We start from the raw sequence: 20,300 nt of genomic DNA on the forward strand, positions 1-20,300 counted from the left end.
GGTTCAGACTTGCCCAAGGTTACCCGGTTATTAAAACTCAAGCTTAGATCTGCCTGATTCCAAACACTGTGTTCCAAAGCTAAAACTTTAGACACAATCTATCTCCTGTATTATCTATATAATGGAGGTTACAAGAATTGAGTGAGTTACTGAGATAGGAATATGCCTACCAAGTGTCCAGCATATATCAGGTATAAAATAAGTTTTATTCATATTACTCAAATTAATTAAGGTGATTATTGCTAAAAAGCATTAATGAAATTATTTTGAGTCACAATAGAGCTGGAGACCCAAACAGAATGCTTTTTCAAAATATACAATTTTAACATTTAAAAAAGTGTTGCTCTTTGAAAGTAATATTTTTCTATATATTTTATAAACTATTTTTTTACTCAGCATCAAGGCTAGGTTTGGCATTTGGCTTATCGGGGGCTTCTTCCCTGAAGTAATTCAGAGACATCACATCACAGAAGCCGTAAATATAAAACACATTGACACATTCAGAACAGAAATGTTGACCTTACCCTGACCTCAATCCCCAGTTGATGATCTCTCCTGAGGTTTCCCATTTCAGGTGTGTTGCGTTTGATGTCAGTGTTGCTACTGGAAAATGTGCTATTGAACTTAATTTGGCAGTGTGGGGCTCATCTAACAAGAGATAGAGCCAAGCCAAGAAATGTTTGTCAGCTTCGACTCTTACCGTGGCAGGAGTGGTTCTGGGGTCCTTCTCGCCCCTGACGGAGAGGCAGCTCCCAGATCCCCCATTACTGAACCGATGTCTCTAAGAGGTAGTGTGATACAGTGGAGAGAGCTGACCTGTGAGCCCCAAGGCCTGGGGATACCTGGAGTGTGCAAGGCTTTGCACACTTGTGCATGGATCTGGAGGAACCCAGGAATGGGGCGTCAGTGTTCCCTGACCTAAATATTTAACTTCTCTAACCAAACAGGCAGGTTTCTCCTCAAGTATCTTAAAACACTTTATAGACATTTTCTTAAATACGCTATCATGTATGGAATTAATATCCCATTTTGCTGAAATCTCAGGGAACCAAAGTGACCTCTCCCCCCCGCCCCCCGTCTTCCTTTCTTTCTTCTTTCTGAAATACTTATTGAACACTTGCTATAGGCAGAAAAATGTGCTGGTAGGATGGCCGCCATTAAAAAGCATATTTGAAAGCATCTCTGTTCAACTTAATCCATCCCAATAAGAGATGTTTGTCATGCCATTCTTCATTTAAGCAAATTCAAGAATGCTTCGGATTGCCAAAAAGAGGGGTTAAAAAGTTAGCAATTAGTTTCTAGAGAAAATTAAGATACACTTTTGATTTCTGCTTATAGACGATTTCATTTCCCATTTCTCGCTTCCTCAAATACTCAATCAAGTATTTGTAAGGTAGTTGAAAGTGTATATTTAGTAATACAAGCCTTTCATTTCACCACAATATTTGGGAGGCTTGGTGGTTAAAAACTGGGTTATTTCCATATAGTCAAAGGGGGGACAGCTGCCCTTCTATGTTGTCACAGTCATGCAACCAACTCTGTAAGTGGTGTATTGACAGGGGGGAGCAGAAAGTGACAAAAAGATCTGGGTTCCAGATCCTCAACCCTAGTAATTATATGGGTGACCTTAAATAAGCCACTTACTCTTTCATACTGTTCTCCTTAAATGTGGACAATAATACATTACCTTTCAGATGGTATTCTGAAGGTCCATGCAGTGATGTTTACCTATAGATTTGGAGTAGCTTTTAGAATGGAGAAATTATAGGAAGTTTTTTTTTTAATTGATCTGAGAGCGAGAGAGAGAGAGAGAGAGAGAGAGAGAGAGAGAGAGAGAGAGAAACACTGATTTGTTGTTCCACTTAGTTGTATATTCATTGATTTATTTTTGTATGTGCCCTGATGGGTGATTGAACCTGTAACCTAGGCATATTGGGATGACGTTCCAACCAATGGAATTATCCGGACAGAGCAAAGTATAGAGTTATAAGAGGTGCAGCTAGAACCTGCCTATCATTAAGAGAGAGAATGAGGACCTTTTTTTTTTTTCTCACAGAATTGGCCAAAATGCCACTTTTGAGAGGATGAGGAAATACAATCCCAGAGAGGAGAGATCACTTGTTCAGGATTGCCCTGTAGGTAGCAGAAGGGAAGGCAAGGGCTGGACATCTATTTCCAAGCGCTCCCATACTCATTCATTTGGAAAATTTACTTTCTTCCCTTGTAATAGTTGCGTCTCTGCATTATCTTTTATATTAAGCACTTATACTTCTTTACTTTTGTAGTTTTTTATGAACCTATTATCATTTGTTATAAACCTAGGCAAACTGGTCCTGTAAACAACTTCTTATATTCATGAAAACTAATTTCCAACATACCAGTTCCATACCATGCTCTAGCTAACTTTATTGGAAAAGTACTGTTACACATTACTTCATAAAAAAAAACATAAAGTTATATACCAGGCCTGACAATGAGTAGCAGTTCAGGCTAAGAGCATCGGTGCTGTTTCTTCTTGGACAAAGGTGACCTATCTGTGGGCAATATGTTTCAGGTTGATTGTCCTTCAATGGAAAAGAGACTCCCTTGCCCTCAATGCTAAGGGTCAAAGGTCTTTCTGTTTGCTATTTCATAGTTTGTCTGTAGAGAGGAGGCCACACTTGTGACTTCATTTACATGATATCCTGGCCTCCTAAACAAATGAAACATGACAGCTAATCTTGAACAATGACTTTTCGTCTTAATTATACCTTTTATATGCTTATTATCTGAGTTTCCTATAACCAATCTCTCTTCAATTTAAAAAAAACCACGTTAATGGGGCAGTGATGGAACACATAGGTGTTAGGTGACAGTGTAGGCAAACAACACTGACTGACCCCCGTTTAATGACAGGCACAGTCTTGCTGGGCCTGGTGGTGATCAGAACACAAGTGCTAAGCCATTTACAGGACAGAAGGAGGCGGAGGGCCGAGAGGAGGAAGGATCTGTAGCCTCACCCTATCTCTTGCTTGAGAGAACAGTTGTCATTGCTTTGCTTCACAATCCCCAACTCTCATCTCATCCTAAGAGATCACCTGCATTTTTATTCATTCAATAAATACTGATTGAATACTTATTAGAAATGATGAAATGAAAACAAATGAGACCCCTCCCCTCAAGAAGTTCGTCATCTGCTCAGAGATACTGAAAAATAAACCTGTAGGGGACAACACAGTGCAGCAGGTGCCGTAACAGAGAAATGAACCAAGGGTAGAGGAGCCGCAGGGAGGGAGCCACCCCTGCTCGAGGCAGGAAGACGACACTGAGCTGGATCTGAAAGGAAGAGAGCGATTCCCTGCCATTCCGGGTATATAACCGAGCCAGTGGCGGCCCCACGCCCACCCTGCAGCAGGACCTGGGGGCCGAATTCTCCCACCATGACGATCCCACATACAGCTCTCCAGAAAGAAAAGGAAAGCAAAATGTCACTCCCAGACTGTCGCGTTCTGTGGCATCCCAATCACACTGCCACCGAGGAGCTGAGCGAGCGGGCTCTCACAGGGCTTGGCGTGGCAGGGTGCAGTGAGCGGCCCCAGCGTCTCGGTGGGTTATGGGTCATACTTCAGAAAACCATACTCAATAGTAGAATAAGTGAAAACAAAAAGAAACACCTATGTTACCAAAACATACAGCACAAAGGAAAACAGGGAGATCTTGATGTTTAACAAAAGAATATAAAAAATGTTGAGAGATGACAGCACAAAGTACCAAATTTTCAGTACAGAGGGTAGATACACTTCATCCAATTGCTTGCTTCACACCTACTGCCAAGTGCACTGCGCTCCACTGATGAGACAGTGAGGGGCGGGTTTGGCACAAAGAGTCTTGCAGCATTCAGTAGGGAAGGGTGACAAGTACAGATGGCTGGGAGACATTAATGCTCCGGATGATTACATATACAAAGAACTTAATGACAGCTCTGCCTGTGACTGATCCTAAATAAAACCTTAAAGCAGGATCTCGGTGTCTTCTCCACCCACACCTCCAGATCTCTCCTTGGGAGGCTCCCCATACTCCTAACGCACCGTTCATGGACTCTGCCTCTCTCCGCAAGCCCATACCAGCTGACCCTGTACTGTAAACCTTTCCTTTTGTACAGTGAACCTGTCTTGACCCTTACCTTTGAGGAGTCCATGTATTTGCATTACAAGGGAGGTTTTTCGGAAACCACTAAAACCTCATTTCCAAAGCCACATGCCCTGTTCAGAGGCCAAGACCCTTCCTGGGGATGCTTTGTGATGTCCCTCATGTCCCATCCTGGGGCTGCTGCCTCCTCGCAGGTCACTCTTCCTTGCTCAGCTGAAAGCCAGCCAGTCCTCCAGCTTCCTTCTCTCTTGCCCAAGCACCCTGCCCAGATCCCTTGAGGTAACCGAGGATCCGTGCCCTTAGCCACTGTGGGTTAGAGTGAAAATGAGGGCGCGTTTTTGTTCAACCCGAAGCTCCCTTTAGAGACCTTGCATTTATTTCTGTCTCTGCAAGAGACAGTTTATTGATTAATGGTGCCTTTATTAGAGTTATTAGAACAAATAAAACATGCACACAGACATAAATCCATCTCTCCCCCTCCTCCCAAACCACTGGCTGGTGAAGCGAGTTCCATTTCCAGCCCTGACATCTTGCCAGTTTGTCATTCTCCTTCCTGGCCACATCAAGTTCCATCGGGTTTGAGTTTATTGGCTCTGCAGTGAAGTTTAAGTTGTCATAGAAATTAGCCTTGATGGACAGGGATATGGCCAGGGGATCAGGAGAGCTCGGCAGGCTCGTGGTGTTGGCATGGCTGAGATGTTGGGGTGCCTGGAGCCCTCTCCAAGAAAAATCAAAGCTGGCTTTTTGCAGCAGCAAACGAGTGCAACGAGACACTCCTGAGGGACGGGAGCCTGGACGTGATTGTGAGCCGTCCAGTTCCTATTCCTCCCGTCCACCCTCCCTGCTTCCTCCCCAAGCCTCCCGGTGCCCCCCAGCGCCAGAAACCCTTCCCCGTGCAATGCAGGCTGGGCCGGGAGGTCCGAGGTTAAGCCACTCTCCTCTCCAGTTCGTGGTTAGCTTTCGTAGGCTTTTGGCTGTTTGTCAAAGTTGGATAATAATTCAATATTTCTTACTGAAATACTTGACCTTATTGTTAGTTTTTGTGACAAGGGGAATTTAAAGGAGCTGCAAAAATGCAAGCAAGTGTGGCTGAAAAAGGCCAGGGTATGCCACTGAGTACTGAACAGTTTCTTTTTCTGACATCTATAAAATTTAGGTGAAAACAGGCCAACATTGATGTTGGCAAATGAGAAGTCCACTTCTATTGTTAGCAAATGAACTTCAGATATAAATGCAAGTCTAGTTCATTCAAAACCACGTTTGGTTTTAGACACCAGTGATGTGCTTTCTATTAAAAAAAAAAGGCATGTTTATATAGGCACACAAAGTAAAAATATTCTTTGGCCAAAAGGATCATTTTCTAAGTATCAAATCAACTTGTTGAAGTACAAGATGGGACCTCTATCATTTTCTTTTTAAATTTGTAGGGTACATTTTCCCAGAATCCTCTCTTCTATTTTGAATTGGCAAGGGCTTTTGAAAAATTTAAATCACATATTAAGAAAAGTCGTGCGTTGCCTGATGTAGGGACCTATTGGAGATTGCTAGCTGATGGCTGAGAAAGAAACAAAGTTATAGGGTTCAAATATATAGCTCCCTGGATTTGGCCCGAGTCTTACAATCATTTTTATGGGTTCCTCTCAGGAGTCTCATAAGATACGTTTGAAGTCGCAGGCGGAACATAAGAGAAGTTCAGTCACTTGCTAAGTCCAGATTGTGGAGGGTCAGTTAATTTTAGCCTAGTGGGCAGCTTGCTGATGTTATTTTTTCTCTGTCCTGGGGTCATGTGAAGTCCTTGTCCTGCTGGGAACTGGAACAATCACAGAATGTCAGAACTGCCTCTTCCCCCATGACCTCCCATTAGCAAAGAGGCGATGGAGGTCCAGAGTCAAACGTGTGCTGGTTGATAGGATTTGAGAAGGGTTACTCTTTCTGGGGAGAACCTTTTTTTATTTTTTTCCTTTTTTAAAATTGAGGTGAGATTCACATGACATAAAATTAACCATTTTCAAGCCAGCAATTCAGTGGCATTTAGCAAATGCTCAGTGTTGTATGAGCACTATATCTCCGTCACTCACACAGAAACCTGCATCCACTAATCCCTTGCTTCCTGTTCCCACCTCTAGATTCGTTTTTGATACAAGTTGATTAGCTTGGTTTCCACAGAGTGTTGCTTCACAATTTTAAATAAGGCACAGCCATCTTTATAGGTAGGACTAAGAGGGGAGTTTCTTGTGGAGCAGCAGAGGCCCGAGGTTGAGGTTGGGGGTGGGGCGCAGGAGAGACAGGGTCTGGAATCTGGAGTAACCCAGAACCAGAGACTTTCTGAACTGAAGGGGACCATCTGCTGGGGTAGCTGCTCTTTCTAAGGCTGCTTTTTGGTCTCCTGCTGAGGTGATGATCCCTTTAAAATTCTCAGCATTCTAACTCTCCTGTGTCCCGCCTCCCATCCAAGAGGCATTTTATTCCTTTAATTTGTGTTGGTCAGGTTCCAAGTCTGGCACCAGGCAGTCCCCACTCAAGGAGCTGGGAGGTGGTGGAGGCTCACCCAGGTCTAGGATGGGAGCCCTCCCCAGGATGCTAACTGCAGCCTGTCTCCTTCAATATACATCATCCTGCCACATAATCATTTTCAAATGGCAAACAATAATAAAAGCTTTCCTCTATTTCGCTTCCAAGTGTCAACGTATCTACCCAGGCTATAGATGTGTGTGTGTGTGTGTGTGTGTGTGTGTGTGTGTGTTTGAATTGTCTGTCTGTCTGTCTGTCTGAGAAAAAAAAGAAGTTTGGGGAGCATTTGAGTGTGTTGGGATAGGCAGGAATAGCCTTAGGATGCTTTCCAAACACTCTAGTGGAGGTTGCTCTGGAATGGGGTCAGAGACAAAGAACTAGATTGTCAGGTGACTTTGGTTTTTAATCTGAACCTGGAGGGAGTTGGCAGGGTCTCTCTTGGGTCAGGTACCTTGTGAATCTAGGGGTAGCTTAAAGCTGGGAATGAGATAGGAGAGGAGAACCCACAGGCCAGACTTGGCCTCTGGAGATGTGTGACTAGACTCCGAAAGAAAAATCCCAAGTCTTGGACCTCAGAGAAGGTGAGGCTGACCTCCTCAGGGCGCACGTGAGTTCTGGGCCCACTAGAGCCTTGGCTCTATGATCCTGCTTCTTGGAGTCTTTATTTTCCTTAAAGAGGTTGGGATAGGGTGAAGCCAAGTAGTTTAACTGGTAAGCAATTTCAACTACTTTTTTATATCAGAATACAAATGAATAAATTATGGAATGCAATGAAAAATTCATAGGAGTTGTAAAGATGAAACAGGACTTTGGGGGAATCGCCCTAGTTACTCTGGGCCACACTCAGACTGATACCCCAGAGTTAAGGGTTTGCTCCCTGTAGTCAGGTGGCTGTAGTAGAAATAATTGCGTTCGGGGCCCAGGAATAGTTGGATCTTGTGGGCATTGCCCCCTTTGCACCCTGTTCTTTTGCTCCTCCCACTCCACCCCTCCTGTAAACCTTCAGGTCTCCCTCCTCTACAAAGACTTCCTTCCCATTGGGCCCCACTGCTCAGGCACAGTGTATGTCTTCTGTGCTGTGGCCCTGGCGCTCTCAGTCACCCATGTCTGCTTCACAAGCTATACCACAATATAGTGATTTAGAATCCCAGCCATCTGCTTGCTCCCAACTCTGTGGGTCTGGAAAGCAGGCCATACTCACGGGGTGTCTTGCAGGGTGGGCTGGGCTTCCTCAAGCAGGGCAGTTCCAGGGTTCTTTCATAGCTCAGGCTTCTCAGAGACACTAACGTGGACGCTGCACATCTTCTAAGGTCCACCTTGGGAGACGAGATGGGCAGGCTCACTTCTCTGTGTTCCTCGGTCAAAGCCGATCAGAAGGGTCAGCCCAGTCAAGAGTCCATCTTTTTGTAGGAGGAGAGGCAAAGGGTCTACAGTTGTTTTAAAATGACCACATGGAGTAGTTTTTCTTTGAAGCTTCTGATCTGAACCAACCTTTCAATCTTTCCTCTTAGATATCACAGTTCTCCATGATCCTTCTTTGTGCTGAGAGCAGTGGGACTTGGTAGATATTTGGTGATCATTTCAGGATTCAGGCCTTGGTAACCTGTGTGTGAGAAGGGACTTTGGGCAGGAATATCCCTGCACAGGTAGATCCCCTCTTCCTCAAAGCACGGGTGCGAATTTGGCAGGGAAAGAAGAGTCCCTCGTATTTTGTGAAAGGGGTCATTAGGTGCTTCCTTGAGTCCTGTAAGGGCAGAGTATATGTCAAACAACTTAGAGCTGAGGGACTCTGTTAAGGGAAAAATAGAAGCTCACACTGCTTTAACAGTTTTGAGATCTGCAGGGAATAGCTGGGTGGCAGGATTCCTCTCTACTTGCTCAAGGCACCTGGGGCAGTTGGGCTGGAAGGGCTGCCCAGATTGTCACTCAGAGACTCAGTGGGGTCCAAGAGCCACCCTGCCAGGAAAGCAGAGAAAGAGGCTATTGTTTCTTGCCACTTTAAGTAGCTGATGACATTACAAAGGAATGTATTGAGGACCCTCCCTCCTAGCTATGGAGGATTACAGAGTGGAGAACCAGGAGCCTCTGGGCACAGGGTGTGGGAAATACCGTGGTGGTAGCATTGGTGGGGGCAGCGAGGGGAGTGAGCGCTCCCTGGGGGCGGCCATGAGGATTCTGGAATTCCACCTTCACCTCCCAGCTACTGAAACCTCCAGCTCGCTGGCTGGGCCATGGTTTCCTCAGATGGGAACCTCTGGTTCTTAGGATTCTTTAGAATTAGATAAAATAATCCAAATAGAAGGCCTAACTTCTCTCGCTCCAAAATGTTAGGAAAGGGACCATAGGAGCCCTTGAATCCAATTTGCAGATGCCATGCTGAGGCCTGGCCATGTTACAGTGATCTGCACAAGTTCCAGCAGCATGTTGGTGAATCTGGGTTCCCTCCTCTTGGCCCAGAGCTCTTCTTTCTGTCTCACTGATGGTACGTCCCTCTACAGACATAACTTTTTCATTGTAGCCAACCTGCAACCCAAAATGTCCCTGAGGAACATGGGGTTGCTGGAGAAGAAAATGCTAGCAAAACATTAAAGCAAGAAGTGACAAGAAAGCACCTAAAACACCAGCATATTTCAACATTAAAATCTTTGCTTAAAGCCATCCACTGATATCACTTTAGTAAGTCCTTGCTTCTCTATCGATTTCTCCCTTATTTGAAAAAATTAAAGGTCAGAGTTCTGAATGATACTAAAGTAAAAAAATAAAATGCTCCTTCCTGCCCATCTTCCCTCCCCCACCAACACGACTCCAGACCCATTGATGCCTGTCCAGCTTTGTCTCCTGTTTGTCAGCAAGTAGCCGTGGGAATGGCAGAGGCCCAGCAACAGGGTATTTCAATCTATGGAAGTCAATTTCCAGACAAGCTGGGAATCAGGAAGCCTGGGTTCTATGAGACATTGTACTGGGGCCCCACTACCAATTACAGAACAAAAAACCATCCCTAAACGTAGTGGTGCAAGAGAAAAGCATTTTATGGTGCTCTCGGATTCTGTGGGTTGGGAATCAGAGCCGGCACTGCAGGAATGGCTCTTCTCCACTGCACATATTTGTAGCCTCAGCTGGAAAGACTCGAAAGGCTCAATGTGTCTTCACTCACATGTCAATGGTTTGGGCTGGACGAAGGATCATCTTCCCTAGGACTGCCTCCCAGGGGGCTTTAAGGTAGTTAGACTCCCTGTGTGGTGGCTTGGGCTCTGAGAACAAGTGTTCTAGCCTCCCTGCTGGGAGCTGCATAGCTTTTAGTGATGGAGCCTCCAAAGTCCATCATGTCACTTTTGCCATACTCTGTTGGTCAAAGCAGACACAAGCCCGTCCAGATTCAAGGACAGGAGACCCTAGCTTTCATGGGATGAGTGTCAAAGAACTGGCAAGTGTGTGGTTAAACCACCCCACATGGTGATCCTGCTTTGTGAACACTGAGAGCTGCTCCCAGGAACCAGGCGACGGAAGAGGTGAGATTTGGGCATTTGATCTCCCAGGCTTTTTGAAGGTTTATAGAGACAGATTATTAAAAATGGGACTATCTTGGATAATCCCAGGGAAAGTATGATTTTAAAGCAGTTTTCTTAAAATTTATTTGCCCCATTTGAGTGGTGGGACCACCACCACTTGCAGCTGGGGTGGGACTGCCCTGGCAGACCCCAAGGCCTTCGCACAGGAGCCTGTGTAGGGGTGAAGGAGACTGCGTTTTTCCACCAACAGGGGGAAGCGGCAGTGCAGGGCTATCTCCCTGAGAGCCGAGCAGAGGGAGTTGTGGCCTCGTTCTGAAAGGTGTTGGGGCCCAATTCCCACCTTCCCCCCACCTGTGTACATACCCAGAACGAACATCATTTGTGTTGAATCCAAAGAGGAGTCTTTGAAGCCCTAGAGATTTTCAGAGCAAAGCGCCAGGTGAGGGCAGGGTATTTAGGAGCCTGAATTGAGGGAGGAAGGCGGATGTGTGCTAGCCTTGACTGCTTTGAAGCTGAATACAGCCCAGTGATGTCCCGCTCATGACTCAGCAGCCCAGCAGCAGTGTGGGTGGGGGCAGGGCCTGTGAGTAAACGTGCTGACTGGAACTCCACTGCTACAGGGGTGAAGGCAGAAGGAGAGAGTCCAGGGTTTGTGGTGCTGTTTTAGGGACTTGGTATCATTAACCTGTTTCATTTACGCCCCATAATAATCCTGTGCAGTAGGCATTATGATTCCTAGCTTATAGTTAAAAAACTGAGGCCCAGAGAGGTTAGATGCCTTTTCTAAGTTCACAGAGCAAATAAGGGACCTTAGAATTCCAAAGGGGCAGGTTCTGTTTGGTTTTTCAAAATAGACATGGCTGCAGGGCAAGGAAGCCAGCCTCTCAGTTCCTTTCTTCCCAGTCTTCAGCCTATCCTACTTTTTTCTTCAGTCTAAAACAGTGGTTCTCAACCCTCCAAGTGCTGCGACCCTTTAACACAGTTCCTCATGTTGTGGTGACCCCCGACCATAAAATTATTTTCATTGCTACTTCATAAATGTAATTTTGCTACTGTTATAAATCATAGTGTAAATATCTGATATGCAGAATATATTTTCATTGTTACAAATTGAACATAATTAAAGCATAGTGATTAGTCACAAAAACAATATGTAATTATATATGTGTTTTCCAATGGTCTTAGGCGACCCCTGTGAAAGGGTTGTTCGACCTCCAAAGGGGTCACGACCCACAGGTTGAGAACCACTATCTAAACCAAAAGATTTCTATCACCAGGTTTCTGGATGCTTGCAAAACCAAATCCCTCCATGGCTAGGGCCAAAAAGGAGTTATCTGCAAAATATTTTTGAAGATATGATGCCTTAGATCTCGCTATCCAATACAGTAGCCACATATGACTGTTCAAATCTACATAAAACAAAGTAAAATTAATAAGGGTCAATAAATTTAAAATGCAGTTCCCCAGTCACAGTAGCCACACTTCACATGCTCAGTAGTCACATGTGGCTGATAGCTGCTGAATTAGGAGGCACACAAATAGAATATTTGCACTGTTGTGGGAAGTTCTGTTGGACACTGTGCTTTAGAGAATAAGTATAGTAAGAACCTCATTTTTTTAAACAGATTTTATTTATTTACTTTTAGAGAGAGGGGAAAGGAGGGAGAAGGAGAGGGAGAGAAACATCAATATGAGAGAGATGCATTGATCAGTTGCCTTTTGCACGTCCCTGACCAGAAATCAAATTGGTGACCTTTTGGTTTGCAGGCCAGTGCTCAATCCACTGAGCCACACTTGCCAGTGCAAGAATTTCATTTTTTATAACTAATTCTATTTGAGTTTTATCAATACTCTTAATGGTAATTGAGGCACTTATTTTCTCTAAATCTCTCTCAGAAGTAAAATAATTGAGTATGTATTTGTGGTACCTAATAGTTTACAAACTGCATCCACATATTTAATCTTATTTAATGCAATAGCCTTGCAAAGTATGGTAGGTGATGATGTTAGAAGTAAATAAGGGTTCAGAGAGGTTAAGCAACTTGGCCAAGGTTCTATAAACAGTAACTGGTAGAGCCAGGATTTCAACACAGGTTTTCTCATTGTGCACTTTCTGCAGGGAGAATTCGTGTATACAAAGCCTGAAATTATCCTTAGGCAAAATTATTAAATCAAAAGTAATTTGCCAGTGTTCTTGTGGGGAGAACTGTGCTCATCAGTTTCTCTTGTTAAGACCGTCAGATTTTTCATTAAGTCTTGCCACTAACAAATGCCTTTGTGTTCTTTCCAAAGTTGTTGGTAGCTTTTATAATTATTTTATCATAAGAACACAGTTTACATAGGTATATATGTATTAATTGGAAAATTACCTTCTCAAATTAGTTTATAATGAGAACGATCATGCTTACTGTCACTTAGACAAGTGGTAAATAAAAAGATCAATAAAAAAAGTGACTTTCCAGAACTAAGTGTGGTGTAAGATACATGTACATGGAAAGGTAGCCAACAATACCTAGTCAGACACGATTTATAAAGAGCAATTAATTTGTTCAATCATTTATTTATATAATATAAAATATTACCATCCACTGTTCTAGACATTGGAGATAATAACAAAGACAGATAAACAGTAAACCTATAATAAAATAAATAACGCAATGTCAAGTAGTGATGGTGCTTTGCATAAACAAAAAGCAAAGAAAAGAGATAATAATAGAGTAGGTGGGGATACTATTTTAAATAGAGTTGCTAGGAAAGATCTTTCTGAAGAAGTTCACTTGAATAGAAACCTGAGGAACGTGAGTAACAAGCTATAACCCCAGGGGAAACTGTTCTAGCAATAGGAGACGGAAATGCAAAGGCCCTGAGGCAGCCACATGCTCTGTTTTTCTTTTTGCCCTAACACAAACTGATCTTATATTTTCTATCTGATGATATATTTGGTGTTTGTTGTCCTCTTTACAATGCCTGTGCTTTGCTCTAGGAACCACAGGGAAGCTCTTGTGGTTGGAATGTAGTGGGAGAGCTGGGGAGAGGCAGAAGATGGGGCCAAGACCAGGTCCTGGGGCCTTTGGAGTTTAAGCTGACATGACTGGGGAAGCTCTAGGTGGTGCTGCATGAAGCACATGAGCTGCCTTAGGCTTTATTTATTCTTTTTTTTTTTGGTAAAAAATAAGATTATTCAAATGTTTTACCATCAAAGATTACGCAATGATGCTGTAGTTTTCTTACCAAATAGAAAACAGACTTTGTGTAACAGTAAACTCTATAGCACTGGAGCCAAGACCTTTTCAGGTCTTCAGAAAAATTGAAAGAATTTTGCAATAAATATTCTTTACCTGGATTATGTGCCAATTAATATTTCACCACATCTACCCCCTCTCTCTATTTTTTAAACCACTTTAAAGTAACTTTCAGATATCATGACACTTCACCCCTAAATACTTCATCAGATATATCCAAAATACCATGATCACACCTAGGAAAGCTTGATGAAACAATATTATCTATGATTTAAATATCAAAATATTACTATATAAAATGCATGGTAAATATACTAAATAGTAATATATTACATTTATTAAATTTTCCCAACAATATTCTTTACAGCTACTTAAAAATAATTTTTGGATTCAATCGAGGATCACATATTGCATTAGCTGCCATAGGCTTCAATGTCAGAAGTAAGGGGACCCTTCTGGGAGGAGCGTAGGGGAGAAAAAGGAGAGGGGTTTGAGAAGGGAGACTGGAGCCAGGTAAGGGAGACTTTAGGTGCAGAGCTAGGGATCTGGGGCCACAGAAAGCCAGTACAAGCTTTTAACAGTAGCCCAATGAAAGCAGTATTTTAGGATGATCCGTCTGGCTGCTGAGTGTGCCATGGATTCAAACCGGTGATGTCTTTGTGGTAAAAATGCGTAGAATGGTTACATTTGCTTCCATTCCCAACCTTGCCAGCCCCACCCACTCCTCTTCTCCCATTCTAGTTTCCAAAGCAAAGGTGCTATTTCTGACTCTGTTCCTCTGCTTCTGACTTTGCCTGTACCCTCTGTTTCTCTTCTTTCTTTCTGACTTCCCTCTGCCACTCTTTCCTTCAGATCTTTCACCTACATTGCGGAGTTGAGGGAGAGGGAAGCTGGGAGTCCTTGTCAGGAGGACAGGGCTGTGTAATACAATTAGGTGGAGGACCCCGGGTCTGGATTTTCTCCAGTTAGAGCAGTTCTTTCCCAGGACTTGGAGGGGAAAAAGCAAAATTCCTGAACCCAGGAACTTTGTAGTTCACAGTTTTAACCCAGATTCCTGCTTCTGCAAAGTTTTTCCTTACTTTCCCCATTGTTCCTGTAGGCCCTCTTCCACAACTGGGAGTCTAGAGAGCAAGAAAGCTCCAGACTTAAATGCTGCTGTTCTCAGCATGGAACTGTGGTCTCCTCATGTCCTTGCCAGGCCTGTCAGTGCTTCCAAGTGACAGTTTCCTTATGGGGTAAAGGGATAATGGCTATTACTTTTAAGGGGAGGGTAGAAAACTCTGGTCAACAAGTGGGATCTTAGGTGGGCATGGTAGCCATAACCTTCTGGGAGAAGCTTTGCCCCTGTGGTTTGGTTTTGAGAAGTGGCCCAGGCTGGAAATAGAGCCATGGCTGATGGACGTACAACATGGCAAGTGAGTCTTGAGCAGGTGAAATCTGTGGAAACCTCTCAAAGACCACCAGGAAAACTGGCTACTTGGCTGTTTCTTATGATGATACCTGTTCTTGCAAATGCTGGTCAATGTTAATAACTGGCTTTGAAAGAAAGAAAGAATGAAAGAGTGAAAGAAAGAAAGGAAGAACGAAAGAAAGAGGGAAAAAAAGAAAAATCATTATTTGTAGTTTGCCAGTTTCTGTGGTGTAAATACTTCCACCAGGGCCAAGTTCGAGCTACCAATAAAAGAGCACTAAAACCGGAGCAGAGTTGATAAGTGATGTGCACAACAGGCTCACAAGTTGGCGTGCACTGGCTCCAGCACTCCTTTTCTCCCTGCCTCTGAAGGTGCCTGCCAATCTTCTTGAGGGGACGTCTGGCAATCCTGGAGCCCCTTCCTAATTTCTGAGCCCAAGCAGAAACTACAACTGCATTTTTTTAAGGCTATACTTGGGAACAGCTATGCTTTGGGGGTGTGTTGCTGAAGCTGGAAGGGTTGTGGTTTCAGGCTTGATAATTCCACCACAAGTTGCATCTGTTCATTGAAATATGTGTGCTGGTTGCTGTTATAAATGGCCCATGGGTCTTCACTCCTGAAGGGAGAGCCCTGATTGTAAGCTATGACAATATAATGAAAAATAATTAGCTAAACACAAAGGTAAAGGAGAAAACCTGGCTTATGGTGAAGGTTCTCGTGCTTGGTAAGGGCCACCTGCAGAAATACGAGGTAGAATATTGGGGTAGTGCAAGCCTTTGAAATTAGGTGGATATGATTTGAATTGTTCATTGACTGTGGACAATTGTTAATCTGTGTGAGTTTGGTTCTCATGTCTCCCATGTAAGATCATGGTGAAGATTACATGAGATAATGTAAATAATGTATACAATGTGTGAAAACATACACAGTGTCTGGCTCAGAGTAAGTGCTTTATTCTAGATACCTCCACTGTAAAGAGCAACAGCCATGGGTGTGTAGGGAAGGCACCCTTAAGCAGCTATGCTTCATCAAGAGAACCCGGGATGAACTGACTGGAAAAGGTGGAAAGAGGAAGACCCAGCATGATGGACGTTGGAAGGACTGAGGACGAGCCAGAACAGTAAGCAAGTCCAGCAGCTGAGAGACCATAACAGCTGTGAAATCGGGGCCTTAGTAGTCACCACTGCTCCAGCTGGTGGCTTGGACATCCTTTGTAACCAAATGGTAGTGGTCGTAGTGCCAGATGGTTGATTTCTGAGGGGAAATTGAGGAGGAGAAGCCCCATAAGTTTGCCAAGTACAATCTAAACAAAGAACTCTGCAAGTAGCATGGGTAATTAGCTATAGATCCATTAATGGGAATTTCCTACACTCTTAGAGTCTATAGAAGCTAATCATGGTCAGACCCTCTCTTTGATATTCTGTGCCCAAGACTGAATGGATATAGGAGCAGCATGCTGGCTTAGAATGAAATATGACATTTCGTAAGCCAAGCAGAACAGAAAGAGCAGATGACGAACTAGAGAAAACCAAAAAGGGTAAGCAGGAAAACACCCCTTGAACCACGAGCCAGGGAGAGTTAGGTATGAAATGACAAAAGATCTGAGCTCCAGAGAGTCCAAGTGTTACGTTAGGAGCCCATTAGTAACAAAAGCAATGAGGCTGTGGACTTGGTGAGGGACATTCATGAATAATGGAAGCAGGTGGCCTAGAAACAAAAACACCTTTCCTCCCAGTGTACTCCTGGGTAATCTAGTGTGTCTGAAATCAGGACAAACTTGAAGCCATCAGGACACATCTCATAGTGCATCCCTCGGGCACGCCAGCCTGACCCTGAGCACGCACCTCCCTGTGGAGTGACAGCAACCTGCTGGTTTGCACCACCTCCAAGTGCACCATGTGTAAAGTGCTGCTCACAGAGCTCTGTTCCCTCATAGGGAAGCATGTGGACATGAGGGTGGGCAGGCATGGAGAAACCGAGTATAGAGAACATATCGTCTTCTTAACTGAGATATATTGGTGAGTCCCTGAGTACCAGCTGCAGACCCGTAATGGGTGAAGAAGGAAAAGAAACCAGGCAGGGTGAGTTAGAAGCCTGCTGGTTCCATCTGGGAGGCTGAGTGAAGAGCACATTCTCTGTCAGGATCCTGGGTTCTCGGCACTGCCCCACTCTGAGTCACCTTGCTAACAGGGCAAGTCCTTTCACCATCTTGAGGCTTTAGTTTCCATGCTAACAGAATGGTGATGGTGATAGCCCCAGTGGTTTCCAAGTTCCTGTCTAGTCCTCTAGTTCTCTTATTTACCATGGCCAGGGCCAAGGCTGACTTCTGAGGAGTGCAGGGGTGGGCTGGGGTCCAAAGTAGCCAATTGCTAATGTGGATGGGATGCACCAGCATCATTGTTCCCATCATCTAGTGTTTGCCATTCCCTTGTTTGATCCAGCAGAGAACAGCTCCAGTCTGCCACACTGCATGCCAATGGCATATGTTGCTAAATACTCCTTGGTTTCCCATTGCACCTAGGTTAGGTGTCAGGATGCTTAGTTGCACTGCAGGTGTCATTGAGATGCGCAGCATGCCTGGGCATTGTGGCCATCCTCTTATATTTGGACTGGGCAAAGGGGACCCGGGAAGAGGTTAGCTTGGGAGAGACTCCTGATGTCCAGAGAGCATCTGGGACCCTCAAAGATGACTTCTCATGAGATACTTACCCGCTTATCAATTGACTCCTTGCTTATGGGGCCAGTCCATCCTGTGACAATGTTGTATAACTTGTACTATGAAAGTAATAATATTTGCCCCGCCTTCATCTTAGCATTCCAAGGAAGTGCTTGGAAAAATACCAAGTGCCGTGCAACTATAAAGTTATTAATAATGTTTCATTTATACATTTTGATTGATGTGATTTTGATAAAGGGAAAGGCTACTCCTCTACCTCTGCCACAAGACCTGTTCTCAAAAGTACATCTCAGTCCACACTCCAAAGACATTTCTTGCAACCACATCTTAGTGTGGTTCACCCAATAAAAAGCTCCTTTGGCTCCAAGTGGGCATGAAAGTTCATCACAACATTTGCCATCAATAAAAAAGCAATTCCTTCCATATGAAAAGCATTACAGCTGTCGAATGGTTATTGAGTGATGATACCCGAATAATGGGGATACAGGAACAGGGAAATGTACAAAGGGAAACTTCATAGGGACGCCAAATTGTAAAGATAGAAACGCCGATATCAGAGGGAATTAGTTAAGCAGAGTGAAGCACTTTGGCCTTCACCAAGCAGGAAAGACGAGGGAGCAGGAGAGCTGGGAGGTGATAAAAGCAACTGGTAGCAGTGAGGGAATCAGTGCTACTTGGTCGATGAGTCACAGATGAGGGTGATGGAGAGTAACGGTTAGAGCCCACACAGACCATGGCTGTGTTATGGCCAGCCCTCTCAGTCCAGGAACTTGTCAAAAGTTATTTTCTGAAAAATTCTGTCACAACAGTCTTTGCATTTATAATTATAGCTCTCTTGGCTCTACAGGATCCCTGGAGCTCATTTGAGCCACATCCATGCTGGAAGGGTGGGAAGCAGGGCCAGAACACCAGAAAGGCCATCTTTGAGGCCCCCTAGAGAAGGCCAGCCTCTTTCAGAAACCCGAGAGCCTTCCCAGCCAGGCCATCCTGCCCACTCCTCAATGCAGCTCTTCCCTCTGCCACACATCCATCTTCTGGGCTGCCACACATTTTCACATGCTTACCACTCACCTGTGGCCATTCCTAGCTCGCCAAAAGGAATGTGGGTCAGTGTGGTGGATGAAGAACACTGCTTTGAAGAAGAGTTGAGGTTGGGCATGCCTTTATCCACTGCCTGGTGGGCTTGGGGCAAGTCACTTAGCTTTTCCACCTCAGTTACTTCATCAGTTAAATAGAAATGATCCCTCCCTCATGGTTCAGGGTGAGGAGCAGATGGGATCAGATGGTGACTGTTTGATGTAAATTGTTATACATAAGTGAGATAGCATGACCGTACTCCTGATTTGATGGGACAGTCCCTGTTTAGAACTGTTGTCCTGATGAAATCATTAATGTGGCCCCATTTTATTCTCATGAGTGTCTTGGTTTAGGTAATAGACTGTATCACCCTGGGCACTGCATTTTTTGACAGATGGAAATCTGGAGGGACTAAATGAAGCTGGGAATGCTCTCCAAAGACCCCCGAATGCTCAGAGTTCTTGTTCCTTCCTCCTCTGCTGCAGAGCAGAAACTCTGCTTGCTTTCGAAATAAAAATTATTCAGTTAGTCCATTAAAAGAAATAACAGCCCTGTTTTAATTTCAGCAACAGCCTTGGGATGAAAAGAATCTACCTAACCAAGCACAGTAAGTGCATGTGTTTAAACGAGTATTAAAATACCATCGGTCTTGGTCCTGAAGTCCTCAAGATGCTGGAATGTGTAAACATTTGGTGGAAGAGATTGTGACTTCAGAGAAAACACAAACAAAGTTGCCTGTTTGTTTGTGTGGCTGCCTACTTGTGGAGAAACAACCAAGAGATGTGGAAAGACATGAGGGTGTCTCCCTAGTTTATGTTTCCAATTATTGCCTAGAGGAGAGAGAACAAAGAAGCTCCTATTTATAGCCCAAGTCTAAAGAAGGAGGGGGGTGAAGAAGCTTAATCATGAGAAAACACAATCCACTATTGGCATTGATCAAATAAAATAAAACTGTAGCTTATCGTAAGAACAAACAGTGTTCAGGGAAAATAACTCCTTCTGTGTCCCGGTTCCATGCACAAGGTTTTCTAAAACCACTTCACTACTGGTCATGAGAGCTGGGTGGAGCAGACAGGCTGTGGTGGGAGCTAGATCTGGAGCAGGGCGAGCACCAAAGCTTTGGGGCTGGGACATTTCTCTGTACCTGTAACTGGGAAGCCATAAAGGTCACATTTCTTTGTTTCGTTGAGTGCATCATTAACCCTGGGTCATTTCTCAGGGCTCAGACCTCAGGGATCAGGGGATGATCATCAGTGATAAAGTTAGCTACTTGGAAAGGATTCTGGTCAATAATGTACAAATGGTCTCAAGGTACAGAATTCTGTCTTGTCTTGGAATAGGGAAAATGTTGGTGAGGGCGGCCACAGGGCACCGTCCTCAGCTGCTATCTTGCCTTAGGAGAGGGCCCCTGCCCATCCTTATGGTTTGTCCTCCTTTCTTCCCATGTCCCTTCCCCTCCTTCTCTACTCATTCACTCTTTCACTTACTTACTATCTAGTGTTTTGAGAACTAAAATAATTTTTGACTTGCGCTCCATGCTGTGGTGAAGAAGCAGTTTCTTGTCTCAAAGATCTTACAGTCTTGTGCAGAGAGAAGACTTCCCCTCTTGATATTTTTATTTTGATCACTGATATCCTTCAGCAGGAGCAGATTAGAACAGGTGTTGTTATCATAGCCATTCATTAGGTAGTTTTTGCCCCTTGCTTCATATTTAAGAACTCAATTGCTCTTACTACATCCACTC

At 44.2% G+C, this 20,300-nt stretch overlaps 1 protein-coding gene and 1 pseudogene across 1 annotated transcript in view; both read left to right on the top strand.

The window, feature by feature from the left end:
* Positions 1-20,300, top strand: part of RUNX2 (RUNX family transcription factor 2) — a 235,420-nt gene that overhangs the window by 138,042 nt on the left and 77,078 nt on the right. The gene's annotated exons all lie outside the window — the stretch shown is intronic.
* The window catches only part of LOC150007083 (small ribosomal subunit protein eS26 pseudogene), a 36,907-nt pseudogene continuing 20,026 nt past the window's right edge, over positions 3,420-20,300 (top strand).

This window comes from Furipterus horrens, unplaced genomic scaffold (assembly GCF_987537825.1).
Source record: "Furipterus horrens unplaced genomic scaffold, mFurHor1.1.pri manual_scaffold_6, whole genome shotgun sequence".
Taxonomy (NCBI): domain Eukaryota; kingdom Metazoa; phylum Chordata; class Mammalia; order Chiroptera; family Furipteridae; genus Furipterus; species Furipterus horrens.